Source organism: Amblyomma mixtum, chromosome 6 (genome assembly GCF_055824585.1).
Source record: "Amblyomma mixtum isolate Tamu chromosome 6, ASM5582458v1, whole genome shotgun sequence".
NCBI classification, from domain to species: Eukaryota; Metazoa; Arthropoda; class Arachnida; order Ixodida; family Ixodidae; genus Amblyomma; species Amblyomma mixtum.
In genome coordinates, this window is record NC_143017.1 from 87,509,950 (window position 1) to 87,529,775 (window position 19,826).

The 19,826-nt window shown below is 44.7% G+C and overlaps 1 protein-coding gene across 1 annotated transcript in view; it reads left to right on the forward strand.

The window, feature by feature from the left end:
• The window catches only part of LOC149339611 (uncharacterized), a 70,908-nt gene that overhangs the window by 33,640 nt on the left and 17,442 nt on the right, over positions 1-19,826 (forward strand). The gene's annotated exons all lie outside the window — the stretch shown is intronic.

Sequence of the window (19,826 nt, forward strand, 5' to 3'; positions counted from 1 at the left end):
GAACACGGTGAAAAGGATTCCAAACCAAACTCTTTACTGAGCTCTCATGCGCCAATACAAGCTTGATGACTCAGCGGCGGCGTAGCGACAAGCGTGCTAGGGGGTCGTCGAACAGAATGCCCGCCGCTGTCGGCCTCGTTCAATATAAATCTGGCGCAAGGCACAATTGAGATAAGGGGGCGATGCAACTACAACAATCTGGAACGCAGTGGAAGCAGTTGCCTGTTGCTACGATCATTCGAGATAGGCCTGGTCGCATCTTGAGTCGCAAACAAAATGATGGAGCCGAATGCCGGCGGCTTTGAGCTTGAGAAATGTACAAAAATTCGTGGCGATGGCAAGGTCTCTTAAAATGTCCAAAATCGAAACTCACTTAGCATAGTATCTAACTAGACCCGACTGTCGTATTGCACGAAATAAAATCTTATATTACGTAGACGAGGCAATGTCAAAGTGTACGAGTATGTTTAAGAGCTAATACTCAAAGCCTGTGTTGAAACTTGGGATTGTGACTTTTTTTTTCGAAAACGAATTTTCGGTTTTGATACTATAGACTTCAGGCAGGTCGAAAAATGTCCGAAATAAGTGGCTGCGTAGCGCCAAGTTGCGCCAGAGAGGCCATTACCGGAGTATATCTTGACTGCATACCGGCAATAACATGTGTCTCTGTCAGGCGTTTTAATTGCCAGGTCAGAAAGCTTCGATGCGGGCGTGAGCAGGCCGTTTGCGCGCTTGTTTCAACCCGAATGTGCCATTAAAGCAGGCTGTCACTCAACTTTGTTTCATTGCGGCAAGGCACTTCCTCGTCAGACTTATAATTGTACTTTCCCTTTCCTTTGCTCTTGTTCTTTTTAAATCTTCGTTATCGAACGAAGAGGCAAGCGAGCGTATGTGCACAAATATTCGTATATACACCCTTATCGCACACGTGGAATGATAACGAAGGCATGCGAGTTTTGACATGAAAATGGAGAATCAGCTCGGTACAAGGCTTCTATAAATGTAAAAGAAAAAGAAAGAAAAAGTACGGGTAATAAAAGAAACGAGAACACCGTAGAAGATGGGCCTCGTACTACTCCGCAGAGTATATCCGGCTCCTCTGTGGCGCGAATGGAAAGCCAATCAGCCCTCTTTCCATGCCGCTCTTACGGTGCGTAGAATCCATAAAACATGGCGTGATTCTCGGCTCTCTCCAACGGCAGCTTCTGTGATGCGTGTCTACATAGCCAGACGAGACCAGTTCTGAGGCGCGACCTAAATGCTTGCGAGCCTCGGCTTTCGCACCTCGTTTCCCGCGTGAACGGCTTGTTTCGCATCTCGCGCATGCGCACACGGTTGTCGCGTATACGCATCCCGCCCTGTTCTTCCGTTGTCATCGGGGCATTGCCTTTTTTTCGACCCTGCTGATTTTTCTACTGTCTTACTTATTATGTCGGCTATTTCGGAGTTCACCCTTTAGGTGTTCGTAAGAGAATTTGATGTCTCGGCGTGGAAGAATTTATACAACTAACACTGCGAAATGGTGTACAGTTAAGTGCGCTTGTGAAATGTGGAATTCTGCTGTGGGGTGGAGCGCCGGTTGACGCCGTACTACTAGTCAGACTAGGGGCAAATGCATGTACTCCGCAGCTCCTTATGGCAGATTTATGTCATTTACATGTTGTTATTCGTCACACCCAAAAGAAAGTCCGTAGACGTGATGGAAGGGTTACCGTGCAAGCGAATAAGGTTGATGACTGTGTGCACTCTGAAGAACTTTCAAGAAGGAAATTTTAGGCTTAACAAATTCCATCCCAAGAGCCCTAACTCAGTTCATTTTTCCGAGAGGGCCAAGCGAAATACTGTGCTTAGCTAGCCACATTTTTTCTTAGTACAGCGCTGTCATTGCACCTTCTCTTTAAAACATAATCATTTGGTCTGCTGTTAGCTTATCCTTTTTTTAGAGTGCTCAGCAAGGCCTGAATCATTGTGGGCATGCAAGCTTGCGTGCATTTCTTGTGAGTTAAGATTTCTTCGCATTTTGTGCTTTGAAGGGAAAATTCCTGGTTGTGAGTACGCAACTCTGGGATTATTAGTAATTTTTTATGAATAATCTGATGGTGGAGCCAGTTATTTTCGTGCTACAAATTCGTCAATAAAGCCCATGTGACACAGCGATATTCGTTTTTCGATCACTTTGCAATCGAGATATGTTATGCCTGGCTCTCACATCAGAATAGCTCCTCGCAATGTTTTTTTTTTCTTTTTTTGTGAGGGGCAGGGGAGCTTTTGTTGGTACTTCACGCCACACTCATTTTGTTTACATTAAGCCTCACCTAGCCTAAACACTTTTCGCGTAAAAACGGTCATAACAAACTCGTAGATGACGGCCCCGTGTTTCCAATTTCAAATCAATCGGCCCCAATTTTGCTTTAATGCTTGTTCTTTGGAGCACTGGCTGTTGCGTCGTATATTTACGACTTTCTGTTCGGCAGTCAGGCTACCAGAGTCTCTCAGTGCTGTGCCCATTAGAAATTGGATGGCGCCTGCTAAAACATCTCTCTTTGTGAGGCAGAGGTGAAGTAAAGCGGTTAACTAATTTGGTAAACCGGTGCCTACGTTGCATCATCTCTTTTAGAAATTGGGATTATGATGGTGTTCGTTGCATGACACCGCGCAGCTTCGGAAAGGCGTTCAACAGCCTAAAACGGCACACTATACTGTGCAGTTGGAAAGCACGTCTCCCAGATTACGAATGAAATGCTTCGGTCCCTAAATAACCAGACGCGCTATACTTACACTATGTCGCATAGAATGCACTCGCTGATCTCTCTATAGCTCCTCGTGGCCGCTTTGCTTCACCGATTCGCGCTAATGTATTTAGGCTGTAAGCTCATGGAGGAGCATTCGGAACGAGCCGGGAAGCTATAGACGGAGTTCATCTGCTTATTAGTAACTACTCAGGGATTGGGGCTCATGCACCATAACGTACTCGCAAGCAATCGATGAAACGAAACGATGCATAGTTTCCCCTGTGTTTGGCATTTCCTCCTCCCCCTCATATTCAGCCTCTTATTTCGTGCGTATTAGGCAGGCTTTTGCTATCGATTTTATCCAAAGGGAAGCGGTCCCGACCTGTTTTTCCAGAATATTTCTCCTGCCATTTAAAGCACACGCATTTCCGTCGCGAAGGCTTATACAGCTGTAGCAGAACGTGTATTAGGTGTATTAGGTGCTCTAAGTGATAGGTGATTGAGATGTTGGAAGTCATGTATTTTAATTCAACCGATACTTTAAGGCCCAGTTAAAGGCTTTCAAGAGTGTATTCATGGGAGGGGACAATTGCTCCGAAATCACGTGACTGGTGCAGTGGCCACATTGCGCCGCAGCAAATGTGAAGAGACGAAATCGCGTTTCGTAAGCTTGACTAATAACTTTTAACCAAGCGTAAGCTGCGAATACAACACGATCTTATAATTTTTTTAAATTTCACAAGTTATTGCTTATGCATAGATCACGAATACTGCAGCGAAAGATTAGACGGCATGGATAACTTGAAAATAATTTTGTAGGTCGTTTGAGGACTATTCTTGTTAAATAACAGTTCCGTTCCATTAGAGTGGTCAGTGAACGTTAAGGACCAAATAAATTTTATAAATCCAGCAAAAGGTGTGTCGCGTTTGTCGAAGCCAACAATATCTGTGACTTACGCCAAGCGAGCCTATAGCTTATGCGCCGGAGATATCTTCTGGCACCGTGGCTACTGCAGAATAGCTTCCCTAATTTCCTGAAATCTGCTTCCCAGCTGTGCACACAATGTTCCTATTGTTGAAAGCCAGCAGTCTTAAAACCTATATATGCTTGCACATGCCTGACCCAAGGTGCTCGATCAGCAAGAGACCGAAGAAATTAATATTTTCTGCGTGCTTCTACGTGCACAGTTTTTCTGCCGTCTCAGCTACCATGCAGGGCGGGCGCACTAACATACGAGCGTGTCCTTTATTGTTCACAATGTTCTGCCGCACCTGAATCTATAGAATTAGAGAGGCATGCTTACAATAGCGTGGTTTTAAGCGCACAATGGGCGACACAAAAGTCCGGAATTAGCGCCAGGCTTTCCTAGAATCTTCTAAATCGGGATCGCTACTGCTCGCCGGAAAAGGTACTAGCGCGCAAGCCATGAGCGAAACGCAGAGTTGTTTGCGATATTCAATGTTTACATGACCCGGAGGCACACAATGTCTCATCAAGAAGGCTTCTTATGTAAGGCGCTCTGCCCTGATTGGATAGGTTTGCCTTGTTTTTCAAGCTGATTTTTTTTTGTTCCTCTTCCACCTCCCATATCCCACCCCCCGCTTTCCTTTTTTTTTTCTTGTCTAACGCTCTGTTTGTGTTGTTTTACTTGCTGGCGTTTCTGCAGCGTGTTCTAAGTGTGTCTGGACATAGACAGGTTCTGGCTAAGTAATAAGATGCGGAAACCACAAGCATAACGTGCAAACAAGGGAAGGGAAATGATGGGCTTGTCACGACACTCATATGAAGAAAGCCAGCAATAGTCGAAACCATGTTTCATAGGGGAATGCATTCCCTTGTAATTGAGGCTTAATCAGTGACATGATAATAGTGTAAATATTTTATCGCTCAAAAAAAACTGATTAGAGATCAGAAGAAAAAAACAATGTGTTATTTCTGCGAGTGAATGAATTTCTTTAAGTTCGGTGCAAGGTTTATTGATCTAGCCGTACAGTTAATGTGAAACTAATAGTAACAGTAATTGCAGCAATACCACAGCCTGCAAGCGAGGCTTAAGGGCGAACGAAGGTGGGATGAGAGAACACAATACGACAGGGTTCAGGAAACTGCCCCTAGCCGTGAAAATGTCTTAAATTTTTTTTTTTGTACATTTTCTAACAGCAGAGTTGTTCAACAATATTGTTTGTGAAAGCATGTTGCGCCTTTGATTGTCTTTGAGCGTAGCTATTTTCACCTGCGACCGCACTTATTAACTGCCATTTTCAACCGCATATGATGAGGACATGACGTCTGAAGGTAGAAAGGCAATGGCATGGAAACGGAATACACACAAGCCTTGCGCAGGGCCTTTTACTAGACACTAAACTGAAATTCAGTAATTGCTTTTTGAGAATCAAAATGTATTTTGACGAGTTTTCCTGACGCTGCTGCAAAACAACAGAAAGACGAGCAAGAGCGTTGCCACCGTGATGTCTCATATCAACTGAAAGCAGGTTAAAGGGTAGGTGTGCAGCCTATCCTGGAGTCAATATTGCCACCCTTGGCCTTTCGGTCCCGCGAGTGGCAGGAGTAACAAATATAGGCTACTTATACTAAGCACATGCTTTGTGACAGTTTCACTTATACCGTACTAAAGTCCACGCATGCATTCTAGCACATCTGAGTAAGTATTTTTTAGGGCATGATGGTAGCGGCAATAACGTTCAAACGGCTTGCGAACATGCTCACTCGTTGTCAGATTTTTCTTGATACCTAGAGCTCTTGCGATGTTTGTGTCGGTTCAGTTCACAGTGAAAGGATGGATAAAAAAATAAAGATGGTTTTCTTAACCAGCACGGCAAGTGGGTCTTGCTCATGACCAGACATTATGGACAAGCGCATTTTCGAAGGGCAAGTTATTTAGGAATGTAATTTCTGGCACATCGCAAGAATTCACCATAGCAGTCAATATATCCGCAAATCCTTCATCTGGACCCCTGTAGGTTTCTGCCATTTGCTGTAAAAATGCATCTTATTGGTTTTCTGTAAAATTCTCAACTACTCAGTGCGAGCTTGGGACAAACTTTAAAATCGAGATTTTGCTGCGCATCGGTACATTAGACAATTTCCATGCATATTCAGTATGTTTATAACATTATCTTACAATAGTCTACATTTGTCTCACAGTCAAAAGTGCTGTCCAAAAAAGCTGGACTTGTGCTTCGCCTGCAAAAAGAAACAGCTGCATTTCGCCGCTTTAGAAGACAATGAGATTCTAGCTGAGAGTGAAAGAAGCAGGTGGAATTTGGGAAAACATGTCATACACTGAGCAAGCAATCGGTGTTCTATTGAGTAACGGAATTTATTTCAAGGGAAAGGGAGAACTGTACTGGCTGACAAAGAATTAGCCGCAGTTATCAGGCTAAGACTTCTGAGCGGGATGCTGGGTAGACGCTGCTGGTCGGAAACAAGCATTGCCCTCTACAAGATATAAGGGGACGGTGGTGTTGTACTGCTACCACAACCACCAGTGCTTTGCTGTCAGAGACAAAACTTCCTCCCCGCCGAGATGGCTAAGTGGTTACGGCGCTCGGCTGCTGACCCGAAAGACATGGGTTCAATCCCGGCCGCGGCAGTCGAATTTCGATGGAGGCGAAATTCTAGAGGCCCGTGTGCTGTGCGATGTCAGTGCACGTTAAAGAACCCCAGGTGGTCGAAATTTCCGGAGCCCTTCACTACGACGTCCCTCATAGCCTGAGTTGCTTTGGAACGTTAAACTCCAATAAACCAAACCAAACAAAACTTCCTAGACAAAACGTTACCCACGCATGCGGCTGTAAAGCATAAAGCTTTTTGTCTTTGACGCATGTATGCATACTCCGGCACATTAAGATATAATGGTACCCACAGCCTTCGCTCTTTTACTGGGGCCAAACCCCGATGGGTCGGCCACATTTGAACACTTGGTCGATAGGGTCATATAAGGAATGGCACTCAGCATAACCGTCTGCATATATTCGCACGCTGCCGTCGTTTCCGCTGCGTAGCTGTCAAATGGCGCTCGCGCGGACCACCTCGTCCTCTGCGTTTTGTCATTCCATACGCTTAAATCGTTTCCTTTGGCCTCTTAAAGCACTTCGAAACCGAGATAATGTGCTGAAATAAAAAAAAAGAAATGTAAGGAGCAATATTACATTCGCGGCAAGACCTGTGTTGCTAACTTTGATCTCCTTTAGTGGGAAGCTCGCGTTCAGCCCTTTGGGCAAAGTCAGGTATAATTCTGCCAGGTATAGTTTATCACCGTGATGTTGATAACTTCATATAAAAATGTTTCTCCTGCTCACACACAATTTAAGAGCAATACATTTTTCCACGGTGGTTAGTGAAATTTTGTGCAAGCTTCTTAGATTCCGTTCTATAACAGCGGATGTTTTACGTTACAGGTGGATGCCTCTCCGCAATACAAAGAACTGTTAGTTTTCGTGCTTAACGCTGTCCATGATTTCGAGAAGACACCGCTTTCGAAATCAAACTACAGCGCACGCGCAGAGGCGCGCCATTTTCGTGGCATTCTGCAGCGGCTCCACGCGGCTGAAAACTGCCTGTTGTTCTCCCTTCTGCACTCCAATCGGAACCTATTAAAAGTCCGGCCTTGCGCACAGTTCGAACGCGCGTCCCCCTATCCCTTCGCGCCTGACTGGCTCTGCCGAAACCTGGCGCGCGGGTTGCCTCCGTATACAGCGTCCGCGAAGCGCTTTAGAAATAATAATCCGCCGCGGCGTTTGCCTTTGAACTGGCGGCCCGCTGAGACAAAAAGCTCCGGGCAGCAGAGTGCGCGTGCACAAGGCTGCCCACAATAGGGGCTGCCTTGTGCATGGCCAAGTATCGTGTCCGTGCTCGGCTTGACGCCGATGTGCGCGGTTTATTTTGGCCTGGCCCCGATTTTGGTCGGGACGCCCGACGCCGCTGGACGCCCGGCCGAAAAGCGCCACTGTGCTGAGGACGGCCTCTTGTTTCCACGAAATGTGCTTGATGGTTGGACGCAAATAGGAAGAGAGAGAGGAGGAAATTGATGTTCCGCGCGGCCTTATTTGCCGCGGACATATCCAGAACTTTCTTGCTGCCGTTTACCGGCTGAATACTTCTGTCTGCGGGCAGATTTTACGATCTTTCTTTTTCTTCAGCATATCGCTTCTTTCAGTAATCAAGGTGATATTAGCTGGAGCTATTCTCTGACTCTACGACGTGCGTACCAACTCGCAGTTCCAGGGCTCCACGGTGAAGGGGTACTAAGACCGAAAAAAAAAAAATCTACTCAGGAAGCGTCGTAAAGCATTTATGCTCTCGTTTTTAATTTTTGAATATGCTGTCTTTTCCACTTTTGTAGTGCATTGCGTCATTGGTATATCAGCTACTGTATGTATGTTTTGTGACGTATTCCCCCGATAAAATTACCAAAAGAGAGAGGGAGATCTGTTACTGGCGCAAAATATTCTAGATAAACCCTCTCAAGGATTAATAGCAGCCTCTAATACTCCGTATAATTACTTTGTTGAATGCAATGTTGTCTCCTCATTTCTTAAACCTATTACCAAAACATTGAATTTAACAATACCTGCGTAAGGCTGACAGCATGTAATCTGTTCCTGTTACCCCTTATTGCACCAATATTTAGGTAATTTTCGAAGTGATTCATTGAATGATTTTTTCATTAGGTTTTTCCCGAAGATTTATTGCTTCCTGAAGCCGTTGATGATTTTTTTCACTAGCGCTACTTAGCTTATATCTCGCAGCGCCAGTATTTTCTTGCATGCGGTTTAGAAATCTAATGTGTATATGTTTATTTTCCACCCATAATTTGAACTCATCGTTTACGAGGACAAAATGTCTCTGTGTTAAAATAACAGTGTGATTGTGCGTTTGCCGCCGTCAGTGTCCAACTTTTGCTCCAAGTTAGTTGAGACCAATTGACAACGTTGTTCTGTCTCTAATATTGTGTTTTTGTAGTATGGATGAGGTGCGAATAAAAAATACACGCACAGAAATAGCAGTTTGCACACGTGAACCTATCTCATAGGGAAATTGCATGTTGTAACACGGTGGAAGTTTTTCTGTATTAACATTGATTAGCAAATTGAGAAAATTCAAGAAAAACGTATGCAGGATCATATTTAAATAACTGTGACTTGAAGACCACTGGGAGAATGAATCTTGAGAACGCTGAACTAATTTTTTGCAAGGGTCTGAAAATGTAAAATTAATGGTGTCTGTTTTTTTGTTTTTTTTTGGGTGCGTCGCGAACAATGGGTCGTAGAGATAAGTTCTTCGAGCTGGGTTGAGAGCTTAGTGTGCGTAAAACTGTGCAATGAATCCAGAACGATCTGTCGAACGAATTCTAAGTCAAATTTGGGTTGTTTTTTTTTTCGAGCCACATCGACTAAGTGACACTAAGCTGTAATGGTCGGTGAATCCGTAGATCATTTGTTTGCAAAAACTATCAAAACGATGATGATGACGTTGAACTTTAATGGCGCAAGAGAATCTGTGCCTAAGAGCGCCATAACATCAAGGTTTTTTTACTTATCCAAACTAAATACACCAAATAACTTGCATTTTAGAGCATATCATACAACGGCTTGAACAGCATTACGGTCCCTGCGGATAATAAACGGTTATCTGTCAAGGTTAATTTCCTTCATTAAAAAAAAACTTCAATAACGCTACTTTTCTTCCTTGGAAATTTGCCTGGCCGGCCGGGGTAATTGGAAGTAATAGGTCTCGAGCGAGTGTTCTTAGTGCAGTGCCGTGCCATTTTGACGATAACACTGTTGATTGGGTGAGGTGCGAACTTATCGTGATCATGCGGTGCTTATTACAAGCACCCGCGGTGTCAGTCATAACACGTAAATATCTCTGATTAGCTGATAATTGAACGCGAATTTGTAGAATCAATATCTAGCCGTGGCGGATGGGTTTCCATGGCGGCGAAACATTGCAGTACTTTTATATTTGGACGTATTTGTGCAAGCAGCGAAAAGAACGCACTATATTGGCGCCCAACGAACTGAACAATGTGCCTCTCAGTGGTACCCTGGGAGTGCGATTGAGAGCATATTGTTGAGTTCGTTCGTACTCTCAATCGTACTCACAGGCACATTTTTATTCTTGTTTCTTACAAATGAGTTTCTCCCATGCGAATGATCCCCTGTCACATATGTTAAGATCTATTCAAAAGTACGAATGAATTGGACTCTCGAATATAAGCTTGCGTATTTTTTTTAATATTGCTTGCTCCTACGTGTACAGAGGGCAAAGCGCTTGTCAAGAACACGTTCTGGGCGTGTTTCGGGCTGAACACGCAATACCTGGCGATAACATTGGGTTAAAAATAGTCTGGTTTGGTTTGGTTTATGGGGTTTAACGTCCCAAAGCGACTAAGGCTATGAGAGACGCCGTAGTGGAGGGCTCCGGAAATTTCGACCACCTGGGGTTCTTTAACGTGCACTGACATCGCACAGTACACGGGCCTCGAATTTCTCCTCCAAAGAAATTCAGCCCCCGCGGCTGGGATCGAACCCGCGTCTTTCGGGCCAGCAGCCGAGCACCATAGCCCCTGAGCCACCGCGGCGGCTTAAAAATAGTCTGGATGTAAGCATGTGTAGTTAAACTCGTAGGAGTTCATCGTCATCTTTTGCCTTCCTGGCCGCAGCGGCTTTGAGACCTGCGAAACACACAGTTCGCTCGTTTTAAACATGTGTTTCGCCCTCTGCACATGCACTTCAACAGAACTTGTGTGATCGCACTTATTCCGCAGACTTCGCACGTAAAACTGATTTTCTTTTTTTGCACGTTTGCTTTCATACTACTCTTTGTGACTCTCGCTGGACGTCTCAGAGGATTCGTTTTTCAATTTAGCGATTAACTGGTCCCGTGTCACTGTTAACACGAGCTGCAAACAGCGGCAAGAATTAGAATCCACCTTTGTAACATATGTCAATCCATGTACGATTGAAATGTTAACGGTGTCACTGCTTTTCACACCTCAGCCAGATAAAAGGTGCGATTCAAGCGGAACCACTGTGAAATACGTTCTAATTGTTATTTTTCTACGTCTGTTTAAATGTACTCAGTCTTCTGTTCTCGAAGCTTCTCGACCGGTGTGATAAGACCCACGCGGGACATCATGACAGAGTGGTCGGCATTTTGTATCACTCGCCTTTTCCCTTAGCCCATCACGGCGACCACTATTTCAGTCGTGTTCTATGCGGCATACCTAACCCACATCCTGTTCGCCGCTTTCGAAACGGGCTGGTTATTTCTGCTCTCAGACGTGTACAAACCCCCCGTGACAGGCCGCCAAGGTAATGCGAACAGCGGTAAAACGCATTACCGAAACGTTGCCTATATAGGCAATTTAATTTCAATCTCGCGTCCTTGTACGTGTGACAGCAAACTGCCATCGTTAAACAGAGGGCAGGTTGAGCAAACGAATACCGTTCCCCGAGCAGAGCTGCGGTGCCTAGTTAGTCATTCCGGGAATTTGGTATGGCGTTCCGCGCAACTACGTTTCCAATTAGGTCATGTCCCGGCGCTCGGAAACAGCGCTGCATGTTGTTCGTCTTTTGAGCTGCATTTTCTTGTTATCGCGTTTCTGAGTGTTCGGCGCTCGCGCCACCTGTTCAGGTACGATTTATATTTCAGCCGTGATAGTTTAGCTGACGCATTAAAACCTTGGCGGACTGATATCCGTACAGGAAACAGCTGGCAAAGAGAATAGCGGCGTTCATGCAGCTCGTCCGAACAGGATATTGAATGTGACTGTTAACTGGGCACAAGATAGGTGTTTTCATGCTAGATATGATACCGTTCTTGGGCTTAATGCACAGCCGCCTTGTATGAACTGCGTACGGCTATGCTCCATGTAGCAAACTTGTGCAGAGTGCGCAACGCATTGCGTGGGCGAATCGTGTTCAAATGGTTACTAGCCTGTTATCACTTCCGCGTTTTAAGAGGCCGGCTGTCCGCCTACCCCATTAGCCGGTATCTTTCTAGGCTAATTGTTTTTCCTGAAATGATTCGTCATATTGCTACGAGTACCTCTCTGTGTACTCATATTGAACACATGCGGATAACTTTTTTTCCCGCCCGAATTTACGCGGAAACGTACGCTTCAATTACAACGTACGTAGAACCTTTGCCAAAATAAAGAGAAATACATGGGGGGAAATGAGCGCCGTGGCAAGGAGCCAGGGCCGGTATTGTGAAATACGGTTCATTATGCTCTATTCTTGTTATCTCTAATGTCTCTTGGCCAATCCCAGTGATAGCGGAGATGTACTGGGGACGTACTGGTGCTTGTGCTACTGCAGGCAGTAATGAATTTTCATTGGAAGTGCCGCATTACTCCGGCCCATGTGAGATATATTTCATAGGCTTTATAACTACGTTTTAAGGGCGCTATCCCGAAGCACATCATATACTAAAAGCGCCAACAATGCAAGATATGGGTTTGTCTTCAGATAACCTCTGTGTGACAAATACAAAAATTTAACAAGTCTTCCTTGTGACGAATTTCAGAACTAAAATTTCTGTGGCCTAAAAGGTGGAGGTGGTTCGATCGAGGTTATAAATAAAAGGTATTGTGGAAGTTAATGTGATTAGTAGAACAATCGTTTAATTCCTGGTCGCGGCGCCATAATTTCGAAGGAAAAGAAAAGCAAATACGCTTATGTACTGAAATTTTGTTGCATTTTAAAAGGCTTCAGGTGGTCAAAATAAACTCGAAGTCCTCCACTGCAACGTGCATTAGGGCCCATAGTAAAAAAATCACAAACTATTAGTGCTATTATAACTTGCGTTACATGGAACGCATCGACGTACTCGCAGTTCGGATGAACGCCACCATGCAACTTAGAAGGCACATCACAGTTGCATCTTTGCACTTGTTGCCTTCACTATAGTTAATATACAACTTGGAAGTAAGCCACGTAAAATTTGTGACAATAATAGAGCATAGTCGCAGACGATAACGTGAATTATCGGAGGCAGGTCCTGAAATTGCATAAGAGTGGAGTGGAATTTCAATGAATTCTTGGGAAAATTTGCGGATAACTTTCCGCATTAAAGGCTCCAGCTGTGGTACAGAACGTGAGGCGTTCCGATACCACGTGGCGGCTTTTACTTGTGCTGTCACCTCTTTTTAATACTTGCAGGCATGAGCTGCCCTTGGCTGTTCCTTTGAATAACCTCTCTTTCTATTATCAATGCTTTTATCTTAGTTTCCAGATAAAGTTGTGTTTTCAAATAGTATAGTTGACCACGAAGTCACGTTTATGAGTACCGCTCTGATATGCCACTCTAGCCACGACGAGCTTTTGTCTAGCTGACATGAACCTTTGTTATTTTACGTTGTTTATTCACGTTGCACTATTTTAAATTTGAAAATGTTGAACACCTTCATAATCACCGTCTCCTTGCTTCTTGAGAACTGTCATTTTCCTGTCACTGAGAACTTTCTCATTCCGAGGAAATCGAGCGGTGGCGCTAAAATGGCAGGCGCAGAGTTGCAAACCAGAAAGGAAGCAACGTCGGACTAACACAAGCTTACAGTTTTAAAGCTAATACGAAGGGAGGGGCGCAGATTTTTGCAGAATATGTAAAGCACGAAACAGAAAATTGTTGGCGCATTAGAGCAGCAGCAAGAATACTAAGCGGGGAGAAATAATTTCCAGGAGACAGAGTTAGATGAAAGCCATGAGGTTAATAAATTCGCAGGTATATGTTGACGCATTTATTGCAAGGCGTAGTTAATGCAGTTTCGTTTGTCTTTCCGAGGACTGAATTCGGCTGCTGGCATTATTATGAGCGTTGTTGGCGGTGATGCCTGTCATCATATTCTTGCTTTTTGTCTTTAAGCAATTTTGCTCAAAAACGATCTCGTTTCTTTTAGTTCCTGCAATCATCATAACGTTACTCCTGCTCCTACACTGGCACGTACGGATTTTTGCATATCTTTTCGCTAAGCTACAAGTGAAAATAGTACGAACGGTACTATCTGAGCCTCACTGAAAACAGTGTAATGTGCCGTCTGTACCGAATGTAACCAGGCTGTATGGCTTGATTTTCACTCGAATAGCTGCGCCCTCGTGGCAGCCCTAAAAGTTAAACGGTATTGAAAGGTGAGGTAAAGGCTCTCCTTACAGAGACTTAAAGCTATAGAGGGGCGCCGTAGGTGCGCCACTCTACGACTGAAAAGCTCACCATGTAGCCTGGCTACTTTTGGCAAATACAGCACATGTGTACAGTCTAGCGTATCCAATCGCGACACGAGGAGTGGCACTACAACGACTCTTGCGACTGACATGTGTAGAGGTATTAAGTGCCCATACGATGCATTTTGATGACTGCCCTAAATTCTTTCCACGTCTCCTCGCGCAGCTATTATCTGCCTTCCTGCTGCAGCGAAATGACTTTTACACAATATACATAACAAATGATGCGTGGAGCAGGCCCGACTTGAAACACTCATTTCCCCTGTCGGATGGAAAGTTAAATGATAAAAGCAGCATGTGTAAGCTGTACCCGTGATGTTTCACTTTATTTCCCTTTGGCCTCGCGGTTAGGAATTAATAGTTGTCGCAACGACCTTACTCGGAGCCTCCCATCATCCGTGCACGCCAATCTACGGGACACTTTTCATCTGATGTTGCCATGTGCTGTTCCGCAGGGAGAAATTGGCTTCAAATGGACTCGTTAGAGCCCCGTCATTTGCGAAACCCGTCGCGCGTCAAGGGGCCCTATAAAACAGCGCTAGAAAACAAGAGCTCCAACCTGTTGTGCACGCAGCGAGCTATACGGCGGCGGCCGTCATTTTCACCGTGACACGAGCACGTTTGATTAGTTCTCGCGGGAATCTGCGCCGCGCGCCGTCGTTTCGAAATCGGGCGGGCCTGAGATTCTCGGACGACTGCGTATGCCACTGACTCACACACCTGTACATACACGGCTTCCGCTTAAGCGCCGGGTACGCTAACTGGGCGATACGGTATTCGTGGTATAGAGCCAGTGGCAAAAAGTTCGAAGATTAGTCACGCAAGCTTTCTTTTGCGCGATTCCTCAGCGGGTGTTCTGATCACGTTGAGCACGAGGATATGGGTTCGAAACCCAGCCGCGGCAGCCCCCGTATAGATGGAGACCAAAATTTAATCTCATCCGTTTTTACTGAGATAGACTGAAGAGCAGCTTGAACAAGTTCAAAGCGGTCAGAGCGTTATATTTCGATCTTTTCTGGTCCCAAAAGATTTCGGGTGTGAAAAATGTTCCCTTTTCTTTCCGTCAGCTATACAATTGCTCGACCGCCTTTTAATAAACAGCAGACATGCTTGCCACAGTAAATTTAGGCGCCGCTTAATTTTGCTGTTGGAATTCTTTAATCGTTATTGAAAATCAGGTTTGTGTGTTTAGTACAGATCGGCTTCGAACAGCATCGTCGGCTATTGATGACAAATTAAGGATGATTTCTGCTGCGCGAGATGTTAAGAATGCCAGCGCTAGTTTTACTAAGTAGGTCGTAATTTATTACTAAGACTAGTAGCTCCGAAGTAGCTACGGACGCGAAAATATGACCGGTCTTCAATTGCATTTTTTTTTTGTCTGAAAAGTTGCTCTGAAAAGTGAGCACTGAATTCTCGCCACAAATAGCTTTGTGTGCGATTTGTCGCGAGAATTCATTGCGGCTATGCCACAATCAATCCGAATTTCTGCTCGAATTCGATGATGCGCATTTCCTTTGTCGTGCATCGATCACCTAAATGCTCCACGAAACAGGAGGTTTTCATTTACTTCAGGGCATAAGCGGTGTCGCATTGTATTGAGAATACTAATCCGAAGTGGTTACGCTGCTATGCTTTCCTCTTTTCTTTGTTATAAATAAACACAAATTTTGAGGAATTCGGTATTTGAAAAAGGTTTTAGCGGAATGTGCGTGTTCGATTCCACTCTAATGCATCGCTGTTTCCAATTATTACATTACACACACAAAAAAAGTAACTTTTCGCGGCGTACACGAAATTGAATTCTGGGTGACTGACCTAACTGTCGAAATATGGGGCCGCGTCACGACAGCTTGTTGTCCTGAAGGCTTTTCTGTGCGATCTTTGCCGCTATTTCACCCTGGAATTTCCCGCTTATGCGGTCCACGGTGCACACGGTACGTACGTTGGAATTTTTCGCTTCTGTTTAAGGAAAATCGCACAAAATTCTCGCGGTATTGCACAAACCACGTTTAGCGTCATATTCCTCAAACCAAAGTGGCAGCCGCCAGTTATTCTGAAGGCACGCTTTAAGATAACTCACTGAAGAAGTTACGTATACCTAGGCGTGAAACAAAGTCGCTCTTCTACATAAACAGGTAAATGATAAATATTAATTTTTCCTATTGGTATATTCTTGTGTCTGAGTATGTGGGCACAGATTTATCATTTTAAAAGTTCTGAAATTCATCTGATTTGCTCATTTTACTTAGATCGTAATAGTTGTCGGCATAAATTTGCCTGTTATTGGTATTTCTGCATTACTGGGAGCAGTGACGACAAACGTGTATGGGGTATACATATCACGGGATCATTGCTTATTAGAGCCTCGAAGCTAACAGAATGGGTGGACAATAAGTTGTTTGCAATATTTTTCCACGGTATTTTTTTAGCCCAGCTGCTAATGACAAAAACTTTAAGCGCAGATTTCGCCTCATACGCAATCAGGTAACCACACGGCTGTTTTTGAGACGCCGAACAAGCCATTTTGACGAGTAGTTACATTTCGCAGTTTATCGAGCGCGCAATTTACAGCTGCATGCCAGCGCAGTGAAACATATGGTAATAGCGCTGAATGTCATTCAAGAGCACTTCATTAGGAATACATATATATCGCAAAAGCATATCGCAATCCGTCGACTAGAAGTATAGTCAGTCTTTGCGAGGTATTTAAGCACGCATTGCAATCGCGTACCACAATCGGGAGGCATATGGTAATCGTGCCGCATAGAGACGCACGTTGCTTATCGCATGTCGCATCGCAGTCATACAGCAGCTGGTCGATCATTTCGAAGTGTGTATAGTTAGCCCGTTGAAGGTATTGAGACACGCCTTGCACTCACAGCGCCACGATCGCATGACACATTACATGCCGTGCTGCATATCATAATCATACGCTGCATACCGTAACCACATCGCACGGTATACATAGCGGCATTGCAGTTGCAAGGCAATACTTGTACAGGTTCACGCCAATCCCTCCAGGCATGCAGCAGAGAATAACAGGTATAAATCAGAATTGCTAACGGTGGATTTTTAATAGTTTAATGGTTAGTATGAAGGTTAATAGAATTCGCGGCACTCTGATGTAAAATTTCATACCTAGAGGCTTAAAAATGAACACACAGATTTTTACGTGTTCTAAACACTGTTTGCTTAATGCATAAATAGGCAACGCGTATTTACACATATTAACCAGCTGCTGTTGCTCATTCAAGATTAGGAATATCGTAGTTTTCAATGTTATATATATATATTGCGAACTATCATTTTACGTAACCGAATGTTGTAAAAGTTCTGTAAAAATTGGCAGATTTTTACGTATTATAAACACTATTTGCTTATTGCATAAATAGACAACACTTATTTACACGTATCAGATCAGACAGTTGCTATTGGTCATTTAAGATTAGGAGTATCGTAGTTTTCAACGAAAGTTTTAAATATATATTTTTTGCACACTATCCTTTTAGGTAACTCCAGGGTTTTAAAAATTTTGTAAAAATTAGAGGCGCCAATAAAGAAAAAGCGCGTGCAGGGGGTAGTGAACGTCGATATCCACGTACGCAGCATAAACCGGATCGTAAAGCTCCCCTAATACGAAGAACGGCGAGCAAATGAAACAAAGCGCATTCGCCGTGTGCGTGTGACGCTCACGCCGGCGGCGGCAGCTTTTCTGCTGCTGCTGCTGTCGCGAGTGTTAACGGCGTCACAGGCCATTAGCGCAGCTTCAGGGCACGCATTTATGCAAGCTTTTTCCCCCCTCCACTGCCGCGTCATGATCACTAACAAGGGCATTCGCTGTCGATGTCGCAATCACGGAACCCGCTACGCGCGCTTGTCCCGAGCCTGCTTCGAGAATAGCGGGGAAATTTCGCACTGTCATTCGAGCCACGCCGGCTTTCGGTGTACACATGCATCTTACAGCCGTGGTACGCGGGTTTTTCTTCGCGCCATATTCGCTTGACTGGAGCGTGCATAGCATACGTAGGTAACGATTGTTTTTACGGCGGTAAAGATTTGATTGTTTCTCATTGTCTTATTTTTTTTTTCTCATGAGGCGCCACAATGAGGTAGAACCTCCTGAATGTTAAATAATTGATACCACAGTGAGGTTAGTGGCTGGGTGCTGTAATGCTCAAGCTGGTTTTTATCTTTGAGATGGCGGTTTTCATTTCTTCGAGTTGTCATTTACACAAATGGCGAGTTATATAGGAAAAAGTCTATTGAGATACAAACAAAATCCTTCTTCCTTTTTAGAACCGAGCTTACAAAGGGCGCATCTACTTGTTTTTCAATAATATTATCTATACACATCACAATAATGATGTGTATAAAATTGTGCCCCCTAACAATCGCCTGAAGGTAAAACATAAAGCAGACAGTAACCCGAAAACAACACATAAAAACAAAACTAACGCATGAGCCAAAAAGCATTTCCTTGCAAAGCCCTTCGGACAACGATATGCCAAAACATGGGCGGAAAACATTCTTGAGGCGTTAGTTGAGGTGGTGGCTTTCAGAGCGGTGACATCGGCAGAAACTACAGCACTGTGGGACGTGCAAATTTGTTCGCGGTTACGTTTTCAGACTACGTATTGAGGTCGCCATTACGTTTTGCCGTAGGGTGTAGACATACAAAAATATGTGGCTCGCTGAATTTGAACTCACATACCTCCCACTCCGACGCCTTCAGTCCACCGGTGTCCGCTGACTTGAGTAACCGCGAGCTCTGTCACTACAGGTGCTAGTGGCGTACGTAGCGGGCAGATCACAGACTTCAGGGAACGAACTCAGCCAGAACAGGAGCGTTGAAAGACACATCGTAGAGCATCGTGCTATAACTTTCTTTCGCGAATCTACTTCGGAAGAAGCGGGCTACTGCATCGACAAACACGCGGCCATGGAGCAACTTGTACAAGTGAACGTACATCTGGTTTTGGGAATGCCGGGGTAGGCTGCAGTAAATGGCTGACCTCTGAACTCATTGGCTTTCGACGGTGGCAGAGAAGGCTGCCTTCGGCGCCATTATTGGGCTGCTTGGCCCATTCCGTGTAAATCTTTCGCCTTTGGTGTGTTCGCTGTGCCCTCTCTCCAGGCGTAGATCTCCTTAGCGCCCACTTTTGCTGCGTGCGAGGTTGACTTGTCCACAAGGAACGAACAGAATGGGCAGCTGTAAATGGGTAGAGAGTGAGAAGGAGAAGCGCCCTGGCAAAAGGACACTTTCGCTCTTACTCGTCCGATTCGTCGTCTTTCACTGTCTCGTTTTCGAATTTTCTTGCTTGCTTTGCTGTCGAGTAAGCAACGTGTGTGTGCTACCGCGGTGAAAGGAAGGTCACTTTGCAGAAAGCATTTCGCTTTCTGCTTTTGACGACCAATGGGCTTTCTAGACGTTCCTTTGGCCCGGGCCTTGGCTAAAGCTGCTCGCTTGAACGTCCGTTGCTGCCTTGAACTGTTGCTCTCTCCCTTCACTGCTCATCGTCTAACTTTGCAGCAGTTTTCAAGAACTAGATAATCGCCAAAGAAGCCGAAATTAGTGAAGCCCTTACTAAGCTGGCTGGGCGTGTGTTGCGGCTCATCCCGAGTTCGAAGCTGATTTACTCGGCATTTGAACGTGGTCGTAGGAGTTTTCTATATACGTTCATGAATGGTTCTGCGCTCTGTTTAGTACGATAGAAAAAAGTTTACCAAGCTTGTGCGCGGGTTGTACCATAAATGGTACAAATATATTTACATGTCAAAATTACCGCACTGTTTGCCGTCCGTAACACCCAGCTTAGAATCTTAGGGGCCCCTATTAGCTAA